General features: G+C 39.8%; 1 protein-coding gene across 1 annotated transcript in view; it reads right to left on the reverse strand.

The window, feature by feature from the left end:
• Positions 1-17,396, reverse strand: part of GRIA3 (glutamate ionotropic receptor AMPA type subunit 3) — a 238,597-nt gene extending 221,201 nt beyond the window's left edge. The window contains exon 1 of the mRNA XM_019618294.2: positions 17,338-17,396. The gene's annotated coding sequence lies outside the window, so the exon portion shown is untranslated. The remainder of the gene's footprint in view (positions 1-17,337) is intronic.
• Positions 17,397-17,822: the final 426 nt, after the last annotated feature.

Genomic DNA, 17,822 nt, shown 5'->3' on the forward strand with positions numbered 1-17,822 from the left:
ATATATGTAGCTCTTCACAGAAAGCAAAATTTCCTATCATGTCCTGCTCCAGTCACAAAATATGAAATTCTTTCCTTATCACAAACCATGTGTTAGCTTCACCATTCAAAGTGTTTATGAAAAAGTGCTGTGAATTCCTTGCCTTTGTGCATCAGTCAAATTCCAAACCCACTGCATTTCTGTGGGTGTACGAGCAATTTAAATTTCAGCAATTTTCTGTTAGTATTACCTTTTATTTCCAAGTAGTGAGGAACTCAACTAAAAGTGATGATGGGAAAACTTCAAAGACTTCAGAGCTCGAGTTTGGCTTGGAGGTTGATTCATATCCTATTAAACACTGCCACAGAAGTAATGTTCTCCATCACATCAGACCTGTTTTTCCAAAGCCTTTGATAATGCCAGAAACACAAGACCTGTGACAGGGATCTTGCCCTTGTGGGTTGGCTGATGGGCTGTGAAAGCCACGGGTGCTTTGCCACTGCAGCGCTGATGCTCAGCCAGCCTCCTGCTAGCACAGAGGGCAATGGCTGCTCACTGCAGAGTGCTACAGAAAGCAGTGTTTCACATTCCCAATTTTAATACACCCTTCACTAAATGAGGAGAGAGGGAATGAGCGCCACAGTACTGGCTCACATGAAGATGTGTTTTCTTCTACCTACAGGGTGACTCTTACATTACCTGGATTGAGAATGCTACGCCCCAGCAGGAGATTATTGTCATTCCCATCTTTCAATAGGGAATTAATGTTGTAATCAGGAAATTTACAGCCCTATAAAACGTTGAAGGGACTGAAATAAGCTCCAGTTTCTGTTATTGTGCGTGAGGATCTTATCTCCAAATACCCCTTGAAACAATCTGAAAAGGAGCCAGATACCTACATCTAGCCACTAATGAAAATAGAGTGACCAACCGAACTACTGGATAATGAAATTAAGTATTAAACTAAAATGAGAAAAGGACTATAGCATAAAATTAACGACTTTTGTGATGCCTCTGGTGAAGCATAACTTTTTCTCAGATGCTGTCTGAGGCAGTGATAGCAAACGATCTGGGATGGGTCCAATACCTACAGCTAGCACTATTCAAAAGGAATTTTTTTTTTTTATTTTGTAGCTTAATTTTCAGCTTCAGTGCAATATCACACCACAAGTTCCAGCTCAACAAATATGATTTCTGGAAGGGGCAGACATTTTTCACTCTCTTCTACTACATCACTGGCTGCAAAGAGAGAAGAACTGGAGCCACTGCAAACTGTATTCCAATAAGGCATTAGTTAGATATATTGGCTCACTTAATTCATACGAACCAGACCTTGGTTTCTTTCAAGAGATAGAAATTAAAATAAATGAGCTGACTGACAGAGAAGGTGAACATGACAACAAATTTGCCCACTAGAAAAAAATCATTGAGGTTACTCTTAACTATTATGAATGGAGCAACGCTGAAACAGCCCACATAAATCCCCTCCAGCTGAACAAATCAGGAATGTGTGGCAGAGAATTTCTTCCAGGAAATGCTACAGCCCCATTGCTAGAGAACTTCAGTGCAGAGGAAAAAAATCTTTTGAGAGTTTGGAGAAGATTAAAAAAAGGTTTCTCATGAATGGAGATTCCCACGCTGAGCACGAGCTGAGGCAGACAAGGGCTCCGTGTAGCCCAGTCCGCCCGGCATGGCTCAGCCTTCTGAAGAATGGTGATTCCTTTTATGAATTATCAAGGAGGATTCTCTGAACCAAAATTTGAAACAGAGAGAATCTGAAATAACTCTGCTCTTAAAATACCATAGAGGAAGCTTTTAAACCGCTTCCCACAGCCACATACACAAACTTCTGCATTTAGGAAAAATGTGATGGAACATATTTTAGGGATAGAGTTATGGTTCTGAAGAAACTAGTCATAAAAGGAGATAAGCAGAAGGAGCAAGACTCACCTTTCAGTGATTGACAGTGACTTTTAACAGCTTGAATCTTGACATAAGCACCTCAGCTAAATGCTCATCACTGGCAATGCTTCAAAGGAGCGACCTGTCATAACCAGACTAATGATCAGAATTGGAGAGAAAGGACGATAAAACTTGCCTTTTACAGAGTCCTATTTATTGACATACTCTTGATATATTATCAGCCAAAGGCTGAAAACGCGAGGGAAGTCTGAACGTCTCAGCTGAAGCAGAAACCTGAGTACACAAGCAATAACCCAAAGCTTTCCACCAGGGTGCAGCACTCCGGGGATGTTTTCCCAAGCTGACTTCCTGGGACTTCTTTCTGTTTTGCCACAAAAACAAGTTCATGGAGAAAATGTACTGTATTTTGTGTGGGGGTTACCCTAACTGGACATCTAGAATAAGATTCAGACCTAACAAAAAAAAGAGTCAGCTCAATCACCGCAAGCAGGAGCCCTTATGTTAGAACTGCACTGCCTTATGGCAGAACATATTGGCAGAGGGGACTGGAATATGGTGGGATTTCATTCATTGACACAAACAACAGTTCTTCAGTGACCAAACCCTTATGCTTGACCTCGGAGGTGCACTATATGGTCATCTTGATTCCTTCATTTTACAAGCCAAAGGCAAGCAGGCTTCTGTCTGCTTCCCAGGGCAGCAGCTTTATAATCTGCTGCAGTTTATTCCTCTTGCTGTTTTACTTGATGCCATAATTATTTCCTCAATTCTAAATTCACTATTAATTTTAATTAAGCTCATCTATGCTCATTAGCTTAGCTAATCTATCTTCACTTTCAAGCATACACACACAGCCCAGTCTTCATTTTGATACAGTGCTGGTGTGAAAAGCCTTATGCAAAGAGGTAGAAAAAGCCACATATGCAACAAAGTTAAAGGGCTTATAACTGCAGCTAGCTGAGGGTTTTTTAATTAAGATTTTCCTGTTTAAAAAAAAAAAAAAAGTCAATTAGTTGGGATCAAAACTTTTCAGAGGTCTATATCCTGTTTAATAAAATGTTCATCAGAGGTTTTCTTTGGTGAAAAGTAGAGAATAATCACTAGCTAATAAAAATCAAACGTACAGGTCATATCTCATCTACAACAGAGGAGGTGCTGAGTATGCAGCGTTTGATTAGAAGAAAATTCAGAATCTACAGTAGCCAACCTTGTGCATCCCTAGCTGTGAAACTACTCCAGTCCTCGTTTCCATCAGGCGCTCGACGTTTCCTGCAGCGCTAGGGCACAAATTCCAGATCTGATATTTTCTCATGCAGCTGAAGTTTTCTGAGCTGTCCCTTACGATTATTTTCCTAACTAGTTATATTTTTTTACGAAAGACTAAATGAAAGATTAGATAAAATGCAATAATAATATGTTAGTAATTAATATTAGTAATATGTAATAACAGTTGGTGGTTTTTTTCTATTTCCTGCTCACAGATTTTAACTGACGCCTCAATATCTGAATGGACCATAAAGTTTTGCAAGGAAGGTCTAACCTTGCCTATGTCCTGCATATAGAGCAGTATTCTCGTATAACTAATGTGATCAATATCAATTAATCAATTCAGAAGCTGCTGAATCAGGGAAAATTGTCCATGGGCTGCATCAGTCCTTTGTTTACTTTCACTTTGCTACTTCAGCTTCCCCCCTAAGCCACATCACTTATTTTATGCTAGTGCCATCCATCGGTCTCTTCTATCTACTATAGTCTGCAAAAAAACAAATAATAGCCAACATAGACCACGTTCACAGTATGTTGTCACCGAGTGTCCTAACAGTTGCTGGTACCAGATGTTTCAGAAGATGATAAAAAACCCTACAGGAGGCAGATGTGAGACAATCTGCTCTAACTCACACACAGAACTATATCAGGTCCACAAAGTTCATCTATATCCTCAGAGATTTTAAAATTGAGGCATATTCCAGTATTAGCACTTACTCATATGAAGCCTCACCAGTCATATTCTATTTTTTCCCTTTGTCCTTTTCCCTCCCAGCTGTTTCTGATGTCCACACCAAATCAGAAAACCATTTCACCTACAAAAATCTTTCCATACATTCAGAAGAATATATAAGTGTCAAAAAAATGGTTTAAGAAGTTTTACAGTGCTCTGTTTAATAACGTACATACATTCAGCACACAAGAGATTAAAGGAAGATAGAGACAAGTTGGCATGATGTTAACACTAGTAGAGGAAAGCAATTTTTGTAGTCTTGCACCAACAGGTCACATCAGGTCTTACACTTTCATGACAACCAGTGAAGGTGCATGACATAGCCATTTAAATAAATGTTGCTATTGATGACAACTCCATGTTTCACTTACTAAGGCCTTCATTTACTTGGACTGTAAAACAAATCTCCAGGAGTTGTTACAATTAGGTCTCAACATCACCTGTTCTCTTTGGGGAAGAGAAAATATGTGAATTGCATCTGAAGACTGTAGAACTAATATTCATGAATTCAATTTCATGATCATCTCCAGAGGATAATGAGACAAAATAGAATATACTTGTCTTTACAGCTCATTCTAGGTCTCCTATACTTTCATCATAGCTGTTTTTCCTTTTTCTTTCTTTCTTTTTTTCCCCCCTCTCCTTTTTCCTAGCACCATTTGGAAGAGTCCCAAGACTGCTTGAAGATAAGTTCCAGGAAAAATATTTGATTGAGAGACAGTTTAGGTGTCTTTCGGTGATATAGAAAATGTCCTTGTATTCCTGCTTCTCTTGAATTATGTTATGGATGTTGGTACAATAGTACCCCCAAGCTTTGAAATGATTACCCACTTACACAGACTCACAAACAGGAAAAAGAAAAATATGGCAGTCAGCCTCCTCCAGCCCCAACTCTGCTGTAGATTTACATTCACCTGCAGAGACCATCAGAACTGACCAAGAAGGGTGGGGGTGAGCAGTGGGTGCATTACTGGGGGAAATGTCGGCATTTCAAACTAAGAGCAAATTCTGTTGTCATGACAACGTGATGTAAAGTGTTTTCTTAAAGAAAGTGATTGCAATTTAATTGAAAAACTCAGTTAATAGAGCAATTTTGGATGATGTGTTTTATGAGGTTATGACACGGATTAAAATGCAACATATTACCATAAACAGATTTCTAAAAACCTTAGGCAGTTGCTTCACAAAACTGACATTCTGTAAAAACCTCATTTATCATTAGAAATGAATTTTAAAAGTCAGACTATTTTTAAAACATTTCAAATTAATTTCACATATTTTCTATGAGTTATTCAGAAAACATTTGATGGTTTGCTCTCTCATTTACTCTGTAAGCTATTGATATAAAGCAGCTTGGTATTTTATGCAGCACAAAGCATCTGTTAAGTGCTGTAGAAACACAACCTGCTACTGGCCTCCAACCCCATAATTGCTGTGGTCAAAGGGTAGAGGAAGGCAATATCATTACCCCCTTTCAAAGCAGGAGCAGAGACACAGGGCATGTGAAGCCAAAGGCTCAAAAATCACGTGCAAAGCTTCCAACAGCACTGGGAATTACGTGAAAATTGCTGTAGTCCAGTTCTGTAATTTACAATTCCATCTTCATCTGAGAGAGAGATGGGTGACTATTCTCCTTCAAGCACACTTATTTTTTTCACTGAGTTTTGTTATTAAAGCTTTTATCATTTAGTCCTGCCTAAAAAAGAATTTTTGTCACCACATGCAAGCATGACCCATGCCTTGGGGCATGAACTGGAGCAGAACAGCAGTAACAGAATACTGAGGCAGCCCTTGTTCACTGGCCATTAAAATGAATAGATTACATCTCCCACGGTGGCAAGAGAGAATGCATGTTTATGTCAGTCTAAGTGACCTTGTGTTGCTTAGATGAAGCTGGAGAATTCCTCCCTGCTCCCATACTTCCAACAGAAAAAAAAAAAAAAATCTTTTTTTTTAAAGAAACAAAAAACCTTGAGAACAGCTTGAGCTTGCTTTCATATTCCCTTTATCAATACATTCTGCTTCAAACAAAAAAACCTAAAACATTAAATCATAAAAAATAATGAATCAGAAAATTTAGATTTGAAATTTTACTTCACAGCTTCCAAACAGGACAGATCTCCAGCAGTGAGTTGGGAAATGTGCCCCTCAAATGTGCTTGCTGCCTCTGCAGAAAAACATCTTGGCAACCGTAGATTCATCTTGCCTACAGTTGAGCACTGGAAGCATGTGCCCTGACATTTGGCATTACACTGATTTATTTACTTCTGGGAATCAGCATAGGACGGCGTCCCATGAGAGTGGACAGGAATGGACAAAGAGAGTTAGCTAGGGGAAAGCCCAACAGCTTCATGTTAGTGCCGTGTTCTTCCTGCATATTTATTTATTTTTAAACACACACACAAAAAAAACCTATTTACACCTTTTTTGGTGAGAATTCACTAAAAGAGAACTCAGAGAAGCAGGAATGGCAGAGAGGGAATGGGAAAATTGAAGAGAAGATCATGTTGGAAAGTGCAGAAAGCAGTTTGAGAGCACTGCTGTGTGCAGGACACACCAAACAGTGTCATTTGCAATGACTTCTCAGTAGTTTTTGAGGGGGTTCAGCATCTTGCAGGATCAAATTCAATATTTTCAATAAGCTGCAGCATCTAGATCTGAAAGCCCCCTAGAAAAGGAGTGCTGAATCCAGTTCCATTTCAAATGAGGGATAAGAGCAATTACTGGAAAGGTACATTCTGAGTAGATACTACAACTATTCTGATATAAAATATTACTTGTCTTGTTAAAAGCTTACAAGCTATTTGTCATCTCAATGCTCTGTTCCCTACAATATCAAGATCTGGAAAACCGTGAACTTCCAGGCAATGAAAACACAGTTTGTGTTAAGAAATTATCTCATATACAGAAAAATGGCTTTGCAGCTTCTTCCTGAAGAAAGTGATCACGGTCTCCTGGTCTGCTGCAAAAAATAATCTGTGAATAATCTTAAATTACATGTGATATAAAAAGAGGGATGTTGAGACTTACAAAGAGAAAGCCACCTTTCTCTTTGCAGAGAACTGCCAGCAAAGCACAGAGGAATCGCCCTCCAAGCTGAAGCTCTGAGAAAACAGAACGAGCTCAGAAAATCTCCCTGAGTGTGCAGCACAGAAATTTGCAGTGAATCCGTCTGTATGTCAGATGTATCTTGTTCTGCATCTGTCAGGCTGGAAACTCTCCTGTGTGATCCCATCAATGAAGGGCTGGAACAGCACTGTGTGATTAGCTCTGACACTGCTAAGACTTCTCCAGTGGTTTCCAGCAGGAAGCCTGCTGTGCACCATGGGCTCTGCGCCACAAATAAATTAAAAAATCACAGGTCATTTCTTAGTGTTCTGCTGGTTACCCCTAAGATCTTAACTCACTTGCAAGTTTGTCCTCCAACTCTCTTCCTAGTGGAAAGGGCAATGTTTCCTTTCCTCTACCCCTTGGTTATCTTATATATACGAACTGCGCCATGTGGAAATGCTGCTGAGTCCATGTTTGTACAGCACTGAGCACGAAGGGACTCTTGGATGTCTCAAAGGGTCACTGTAATATAACAGTAATATAATAGTGAGGTGCATCTTCCCAAACACTGTTGAGACGAACAAAATGATTTTTAGGAAATCCCAGCAAGTTCTTAATCAATGATGCCCTCTCGGTGTGAGTCCAGAATCTTATCTGATTCCCTTGATGTTTCAAAATGAAGTTTTAGTACTTCTTCCTCTTCTGAGTATTTCAGAGAGATAATTCAGGGTCTACCAGTGTTTTTTGACCTAGAAACAAGATTGTAGAATAAGAACCTGTTTCTGCATCTGGTGTACACACTAATAATCCTCCACAAAAGAGCAGTTCAGCTCACTGAAATGATCCCCTTAGAATTATTGCAATAGTGGGGCTCTGCAGGTGGTCCTCCAGATCACACTGAACACAGCCTGGCTCTCAGATGCAAGTCTGAGGTTAGATCAAACCAGCAGTTGGAAAACACATCTTGTAAATTCCACCAATTTGATCAGTATTAGATGAAAAATAACCCCAAGATATCATTTTAGAAAGGAAAATGGAAAGAAAACACATTCACCATTCTATTTACTAGAGATTTGAACTTCTAAAAGCATTACTGTAAGAAGAAGAAGGGAGAACACATAATAGACTCAAAATTATCATCTTATCTCCCCAGTCACACCTGTGGCTTTGTTGACACAAGGGTACATTACAAGAGATTATCAGGGTTTGAGCTAACCTTCATATCTTTATAGCATCAAGTGGATGTTAAAATCAGCATCACAGGCACAGAAGATTCTATTTTGCTCGGTTAACTGCAATAGTAACATCTTTTCAACATATGTCTCTGAAATACAGCTTGCAAGAAGGTAGTCTGCTTCTTGGAATAACAAGTGAAAAAAAGCACAGGGACACTTTGCTAAAAAACAAGGAAGGAATTTGAGTTATGTCAGTGAGATCAGTAGAAATCAGCAGTAAGCATGAATAAAAACTCTGGGATTTGACCCGAAATCAGCTTACAGTTTTCAACAAATTGAGCTTTCACAATCTGGTGGAAGCTCTAATTATGTTGTCACAAAAACTCAGCATTGTTGAAGTCTTATTTCTGACGGCTCCCAAAGAGGCATCTATAAAGGATTTTCTTTTTCTTTGTGTTCTGATAACAGACGATATATGAGGTGTCAGATTAGAGTGAGTAATGCAGGACAAGCTACCTTCATCACCCCTCTGACAAGGAAGCCAAGAAACAATCAGATGGCTTTTATTAAGTCATATTAAGGGCAGAAGTCCCTAGCTGTGACCCCTCATTCTGGCAATGGTTGCACAGAAAAGGATGATTAAAGGATGTATTTCATAGAATGGTATAAAGGCTCTCTGCTCCAAGCATGAAACATGCCTTTAAACGCCTGAGTTCATGCAATGCCAACAATAGCGTGTCTAAAAGCAATTGTCACAAACATTCTTTGGGACATTCTTCCATCTCACACACCAGAAACACATCGAGCTTCAGGGGAGACAGCACCCAAAATTTCAGAAAGACAAGGAAGATTTGTCTCTAAGTTCACAGAGAACAAACGCTTTGAAGAAATACTCAGCTTTAGCGAACTGCCATCCAAAGCCCACCAGTGTTCTGGCAGCTCGCTGATGCCTTTTGGCACAACTGGCCTTTCCAGGAGCACTGCTGGGCCACCCTGTGCACACACTGTGCCTCCATCACAGCCCAGGGACCGGCTCCCACACCAACGGCTGCCCCAGGCCCTGCAGGCCTGGCCCAGATAAAATGGGGACAGCCTGGGCATCAAGGCCACTGGCTACTCTGCTTTAGTTATGAAAAATATGGAAAAACACAGCAGTTACGTTTCCAGTTCGAACATTTCAACGTGTTTGACTTTTCAGTGAATTGCAAATACTGACATGAAGAAATCTGTTCAAAGGCTGCAGGTGTAACAACACAGGCCTGGCGTTCAAACCACTGCACAATCTTTAATAGTGCTATTATCCACTGGCATCAAACATAGCACATTCAGAGTAACTCGGTGCAGAAGTACAAAAACATGCAAGAAAGACATAATAATGCCTGGTATATATAACAATAATAAGATAATAATAATAATTTCTTATCAGTGTTCAAACCCCTTGAAAGTTGCCACTACAGACATTACCTTCAGTATGGAAAGAGTTTATTTCCAAGACTCACTTTGTATTGTGAAAAGCATTAATATTAAATAAAATATTTGCTTTTACAATTTTTGGATGTTGTTGTTTCTTAAGCAGAACATACGTTTCTAGTCTGATCCGCTCAAGAAATTTCTTTAAAAATTAGAATCAAAGAGAGTTTTCTTTCAGAAGTGTTTTAATGAAATGACAGAAGAATTGTCTGCTGTGAGAAGGCCATCAGTATTCACTGCAAGTGGAAAGGTGTCAGCCAGGCTGACATACTGACAAAGCTCCATCTTCCACATGTATAGTTTTAATTCCCAAGCACAGATTGGTGATGTAAAACCATATAGTGCTATGGCTGAATTCTCACTCAAAACTGGTCAGATCTAAGTTGTGTCTTGCCCAACATCTTCAAATGCCAAACAAGAAGCATAGGAACTTATCAAGTTAAGGCTCCTTTGGTTCACTCTTTCACCAGCATTGTTTATTACGGTAGGTCCTGGGTGCAGAGCACATCTGCAGCATGGGCTGACATTGCTGTTGCAAACAAACTACACAGACAGCAGGAGCAGAGCTGCTCTCCTTGAAGGGTAGAGTGCACTGCCAGAATTTAGTGAAGAGTTTATATAAATAAGCACCACAAGTTGTCCATTCACTGTGTTAACATTTCCCATCTCTGTAACAGTACTCACACTCAGTCTCACATACAGAGGATGATGAAAGCATAGCAAAGGCAGGGTGGGGAACACAGAAGGTAAAGATTTAAAGGAAAAGGAAAACCAAATGTTACATTTTGCTGTTGACTAAGATAAGATATATCCCTTTTATCTGTCTGTACCAAAGACAAAATCACTGAGAGAAAGAATACTATGCAGTGTGCCAAGTAGCACACGAAGGATAAGCCTTGCACTGTAATTACATGCAGGAGAGAGCTGGAGGAGGAACAGCTTAACAAGAAGAAAAACAGAAAGAACAAGCAAGGAACACATTTTCAGGCTATGTTATATTATGAGGAAGGCAGTGTTTAATCACAAGGATCACAGAATGCCCCAACTCATTTCTAGCAATTCTCACTGCCTGCTCCCAGGCAAAGGACAAGCCCAGCTGCCCCAGCTGCATCCAGCCGGGATGTGCTTCCTCTAGTGTTGGTACATCCACCATATCACCTACCTTCCTCCCAAGTAACCATGCAGCCATCCATGCCACGTGCATGCACTTATATCTGATGATATGCTCTCGAACAAAAACCCTGCTCATCTTTTAAGCATTGCCATTTCACAGTGTGCCAACATACTTTATTTTGGGGAATAGCCTTTCACCTAACACAATAAGGTCCATGTACTCACTTTGTGCCTAGCTACTGTTTCAACAGCACTCTTAGCAACAAGCATCCTTTGCTGGGGAGGCAGAGAAGCGCTAGCTGCTCACCCTGCTGCTGGGCTCAGCAGGGTGCTGTGCAGCATCCCATCTCAGCACTGGACCCACAGCAGGATAGGGTGCAGCAGGACACCTCCTCTGCCATCCTGCTGAGCACTGAGGATCACCTTTGGCCATCTGGTTGCCAGAGCAGCAGATGCTTCCCCCCTCTGTCCCTCCTCTCCCCACTGCAGAGTCTCCCCTTGCCTTGGTGCCAGCTGACAGGGTTCTGCCCTTCTGTGACAGTTCAGTTTGAAATAGACATGAAACTCTCCATCGTATTTGACTCATCACTGGTCATTTGTTTCATGTGACAAGACTGCTACTCCCAGGCAGTCTCATTATCTACAGCAGAGATCAATGCAATATTCTACTTACCTGTGATAAGCTATTTCTTCAGGCCACAACAAAACCTATTTTATAAGGCATTTCTCTGTGTTGTCTAGCAAGTATAGACCTCTCATAAAATTAAAGTAACCTTTACACTTCAACAATAAGCCTAATATCCAGCTGTATACACATAGTCCCATCATAGAACTTGTATCATTTATGGATTGCTCTTTCAGGGTTTTTTTATATGTCATTATTTTAGTAGTGATAGCATGCTTAGCTATGTCTTGTGTCTGCCCAGCGTATGCAGCTCTAGCTGTACCATCGGATCTAATATGGTCCAATTTTCACATTCTTTATGGATAAAATCTTGTCAACCATACCTCTGCAAAAGTCCTGTCTTTTCCAGGAAACATCCTTAGCTTCAGGTACAAGTCGTGAAGCAAATCTCCACATCTTCAGGAAATTGTATGAGAAATAAAAACACTGCTTATGAAAACCCTGTATAGGAAAACAAATTCTTCTGTTTTGCTGAGTAGTGTCTCATGATCAGATTTCACAGTTTTTAACATGTATCATTCAGCATTCAGTCAGAGGATGTACTCAGAAGAGAAATTACACAAGAAAAAACATGGTACTTTCTCCATTGGAATTTGTAATTTACTTTTTTTTTTGAATGAAATTAAAAAACAAATTAGAAAACATGAATAAACAGTAAATGCGAGTTTCACAGAAAAATTATTATTTGCTGTTCAGGGAGGTATGTTAAAAATAATGAAAGTGTCACCTCCAATTGTTTATTTCACGGGGGAGTCATCTTCCCTGGATGTGTTCAAGAAACGTGGAGGTTTGCCACTAAGGGATCTGGTTTGGTGATCATGGTAGTGATGGGTTGGACTGGATGATCTTAGAGGTCTTTTCCAACTTTAAGGATTCCATGATTTTGTTAAAAAGCTGCCAACAACTATAGGTGTGTATTGTCCCCAGACTTTTAATTAAAACAGTGCAAAATCACATTTACCATTTTACAACATTCCATTCCTTTTTTCCTTCCTTCTTCTCTTTCCTTGCTTTCTATAGAAACCTCTCCACTTCAAATTTTAAATCCCTCATCTTTTCAGTGACAATCTCACTGGAAAGCTTTCCATGCACTTGCATAGGTGAGACCCAAGAAGGCAGGGAACAGGGTTGTCCAAGCCTCCAAATGTGCTGCAGTTTTAATCCTGGAGGGACTGGGCTGAGTCCCAGAAACACTGAAGCACAACAGGAAAGCAAGCAGACACCAGAAGGGCTGGGGTCACTGCAGGCTTAGTCCTGGTGTGAGAGATGTCCCACTCAACACAGCCATGCCTACCAGCGCAGCCCAGTAGCCTCAGCATGGGGAACAGCCCCAAACTACACAAAGATGGAAACACACCAGGATTTTGCTACAGCTTCCTTACCCTTACAGCAAAGCAATGTAGAAAAAATGTTGTTTTAGCATGGTAATATCCACCAGATTATCACAGCAGTTGAGGCCAGACCTCCTAAATGTCAGCTTTGTTCTACCACCCCCCTCCGTATTTACAGAGTCACAGTTTAAAAAGAACTAATTAGTATGGTATGAAAAAGCACAAACCCAAAGACCATATTTGGTGCATTTCTGCAGTGGAACTTGCGATTAATTACATTGTGTTGAAGTTCAGAGAGGTGTATTGCAAAAAGACCTGATTAACTCACTCGCTTGGGATTCTTTAGGGGTCACCACTAATATTGCTGTTGTTATTTTGATGGACGTTTTGCTTTCTTTTAAGTGCATTGTAATTTTGCTCCAAGTGAAAAGGAACCACACAGAATGTTTTATTTAAAATGTTCAAAGAATTTTCTAATTCTTTCCCCTTCACAGCACATCTCTTGTTCTGCAAACCTTTTTATAACATGGAAATTAAAAACAGTAAAGATATAGGAGCATTCATAATGCATCATTTAGGTGATATGTTTAATTAATGTGAACAAATTCATTATTTTATTCTGGTTATCAAGATGGCCTAAGCGATGCAAGATTTCCATAAAGCATGAAATTGGTGCCATGGCCTACCAAAGCTCTCTTTCAAACTTACTTCAGATGCTTTATTGCACTGAAAATTACACTATATGCTTATTTTCATGTATGTGTGCTGGCCTACACATATGCTTATTAGGAAGACGAAGTAATAGCTTATCAAAATAGTATAAACAAACTTCTCAAACAAATTATTTGGGCCAAAATGGCAGATTTTACTTTAAAAAGGAAAACAGCATTTCCAGGGTTCCTAATGTGAAGCAGGTACAGTTAAATCGAGCAATTTTCTATCTCATCCCATCCCAATAACCTGCCCTGGTCTTCTGAAATATTCATGAAAGAATAATTATTGCCTTTTATGGTCAAAATAAAATGCTGTTAATGGCATGCTATATTACAGCAGTTCCCAATATTTTCCCCCAGCAATCACCCATTTATTTGACTTGCACTTGGCTCCAGCTTATTATTGCCCTCAGTGTAATCAGAAGGGCACATTGAAAGAGGAAAAAACGCTATTAGGATCAGTATTTATCATAGGGACACTGATTTTTAGAATGAACGGAGGAACGCATTTTTGGCAGAAAATGTGTTATCTAACGTTAAGTCTGAACAGCCTGACATCTTGTTTATCCAAATCACCCTTGGGTATAAACCCACATTTATTAAACAGAGTTCCCAGGGAGCCGATGCTAATCCCGCACTGCCTCTCTCCACAGCTGGATTCCAAGCAGTGGCCAGCAGGGAGGTATCCTTTGCAGAGATTATCTACCAGCAGCAAAGCGATGTTTAACTCACAGCAAGACATTCAGATGTTTCAGTGCACTGACTGCAGCAGACACCAAGGAATGACAACTTCCCTCATCGCTTTGCCTCTCAACTGAGTCCTTTTAACTTCTAACACTTCAGCAGAAACCTGGTCCTGACCTTGCTGGAAAATGTCACCCACCAATGCTTTCATCAGGTGCCTGGGGCCATTTGCTCAATTGTAGCAACAGGACCAAGACAAAAAAGAAAGCAAGGTAAAGACAAGGTGATACTCTCTTTGCTTTAATTTTTTTTTGGTTTGAATTAAACCAAAACACTCCTCCTCCTCCCAAGAGAAAGTCCTAAAACCCTTGAGAGTTGCTGGGCTTATCCGTACTGCAGTCCACGAGTCTGGAAGCCTTTTGAAGATTCCCTTGCTTTGCGGATGAGAAAAATACTACGTGAAGATCAACTCTATCTAGCTAAATTTTTAAAATTAATCAGTCTAAATATAGTCTTAGTGAAAATGGGTCTTTCACTAATAAATGAACAGGGAAATATAAACTTCATTTCCTTCCTGACAATAGTAGCATTTGTGGATTAGTTCCCCCCCAAAATAGTTTGCAGTTATACATGACTGTCAAAAAATCTTGTATTAGGCAATTTATTATAATACAAAGGATTAAAATTTTCCTTTTGCCATTATTATTTTCAGTGTTTTCCTTCATTTGAAAAGGACACAATTTAGGGGGATCGTGAGCTTCTATGTTAAAACCAGAGACCATCCTCAGACCCCTCACCCATGTAAGGTGTAACCTAGAGCCAACACGGACTCATTAAGGTTGCATGGACTGTCATGACTTCTTACACCCTCTCATACAATATCTGGCTACAGTTGGGTCCCCCTCAAAACATGCAGATGATTCCTTCTGCACAGGATAATTTTAAAGGAGAAAATGTGACCTGCTTAAGCAAGTGAGCTGTGTAGTAATATCACCATTCTTTCTTTTACTTCTCTTACAGAATGAACAAACAAAAGCCTGTTTTCTTCAGAGTAGTCTCTGCAGCATGACTTTGCATATATATAAGTCTAAGAGTAATATATGGTCCTCACTCACAGGTGATTTCAGCAGGAGTTACTTCATCGTCATTGCCTGACAACTCAGTAAGACACAGCATGCAACAAAACCTATCAATTCTCAGTATTGTGCAGGTTCACTTCAGCATCCCTTCTTAATTTTTAACGCATGCAACCCTTGAACACAGCTATTTGCTATTACAGGTGAGGCAGCACAAGCATATGGTAAGAGGAGGCCCAGTGAGCTGGAACGTCCTGTTTCAGCTGATATTCTGCAGAATTGTTTGGCTGTGAGAGCTCAGCAATATATTTTGATAGGCTTGACTATGCAGCTATAGATCTAGTTTGCTTCCCACTCGGATATTGTTCATGCTTCAGTTATCATGCACAAAATTAGAGATAAGCAATATTAAGCACAGCACTCTGTACTGCAGTTCTGCCCAAGAGGGCTGATAACGGATCCCAGTCTCCTTATGGTTTTACAGGAAGCTGAGTGACTGCATGTCTGGGAAGCAGAAGCAGATAAATATTCTGGGCTTTATGTTAATGCAGTGTCTGTCACATCCTTCTTCACTGGGAGCTTTCAAAGTCTTGGTGGAAATGCTAAAATGGAAGACCTTTCTACTAGTGCTATTTCAGTGAAGAAGCCACCATGCTGAAATAACTAGTAAGGATATTTTAGCAGTTTGCCATGCAAAAAAAATGCACAATTTTCAGAACATGACCACTGATAGCAATTAACGTGTCTGTGACTAACTGCATTCTTACCTGACTCTTGCAGGATACATAAATAACATTTATGTATGGGCTTTGAAGCCCACAGGTCTCTTAATTTTATGGAGGTTTGGTTCATTAAGAACAGTAAGAATCACATACAGTTATCCCACCTTTTATTGCCAACTCTTTAGAATACAGTTCAAGATCCTACACCCTGGTGTTTCTGCCTTTTTCCCTTTCTCTTGGAAAGGGATTTTCCTAGAAAACTCTTAATAAGCTATCACCCATACTGTTAGAGAACATTTCTTGTAGGCTAGGTATTCTCTCCACATTTAATCCATGGGGTCTGACACTTTCTTTAAATGTCTGCAGGTTTTAGTTGTACCCAAACCATCCAATGTGTGTTGGTGCACCCTACGACCATTGCTGAACAAGCCCTTTGCCCATCAACAAGCTGCCCTTTTGCTCTTTCCATACAATGTAAAAGCACATTATTAAAACATGGAATCAAAGCAGTATATCCAAAGAAGAATTGCAACAAAACATGGATCCCACTGTACTTTAGGCAATAAAAGTGTATCAAGATCCACAACAGGAGTCAGTTGTTTTCTTGAGCACTGTCTTTCAATTGTGCATCTCTGACTCATACTTTCAGGGCAAGTATTCCAAAGCTTCAAGTATTTTTATTGTCACTGCTCAGTATATTACTCTCTAGTTCCAGACATACTGAAACCAAAACTATTTTATTGGAAGGGTTTGCTTTCAGCTCTAAAATTGTCAGGCTTTCTAAAGGAAAAGGGGGGGAAAATTCAAACATACTTTCAGATAAGAAACTAAAATGAAGGAACCACAGAACCACCACACTATTTATATCACTATGGCATAGACATATATACATATTTCTTTAAATAAGGAGGGTATCTGATTAAGATTGCTAAACTGAAAGAATCTTTATGTTACTTACAGCTCAGACTACAGCATGATCTGAAAAATCATTTCTCACAATAACAAAGAAGCTCATTTTCCAAACCTCTTCTAAATGATAGCTTCAGATGGAGACGTTTCCAATGGTTGTTTTATTTTAGAGCGCTTCAGCCCAGTTGTAAATGAACACAGAACACCAATTACTTCTCTGTGCACTTCTATCCGTCCAGCAAATTACAAACTTGATTTCACTTGGGATATAGAAAAAGAGCCTCAGCAGATGCAAGTATGCTGACTTACCATAAATGAAGATCCAGTTCCTGCTAGGAAATGAAAACCATCTATATAACTCAAGTGTACTCTAAGTCTCATGAAAAGATTCTGATTCATCTGACTGATAAACTACATTAATTTAGCCTGATTGTTCTATTTAATCTAACGATTGCCTGGAAATCTCAGGGGATATTTTGTTTGGCGCCAAGAGAACAGTGTACTCACAGGAATGTCAGTTGCCTTCATGGTTGGTTGTCCTGTTTCAGAGCCTCAGAATCCCCCATCAGCTGCCCCACACAATCCTGAATTCCTGTAGAAGAAAAATCAGACACAAAAATCACACATTAAGTTACCTAGTTCGACTTTCTCATTCCTTATAGTCATCCTGTTTAAGATAAGACAGTGTTCTAGGGAGTCTGTTCATACAAAATGTAAGTAAAAAGCCAGTAGCCTATGCAAACATTGTTGAAAGGGGCGGTATTACTTGCACAATGTTTTCTTTATTCTGTGGTCACTTGATAAGCAAGCATCCTCTGGATTTTCATCTGGATTGACACTGGTACCCCAGTGAGAGAACTGCGTAGTCCTTTATCTGAAACCAATGCTAGAACTGTGAGAAATTCAGCAGCATTGGGGATATGCAGTCTATCGCCTTTTAAAGGCCTCTGGGGTTTCTCAAAACGATTTTAATGGAATCCAATGAGAACAAC

Source organism: Meleagris gallopavo, chromosome 9, assembly GCF_000146605.3.
Source record: "Meleagris gallopavo isolate NT-WF06-2002-E0010 breed Aviagen turkey brand Nicholas breeding stock chromosome 9, Turkey_5.1, whole genome shotgun sequence".
NCBI classification, from domain to species: Eukaryota; Metazoa; Chordata; class Aves; order Galliformes; family Phasianidae; genus Meleagris; species Meleagris gallopavo.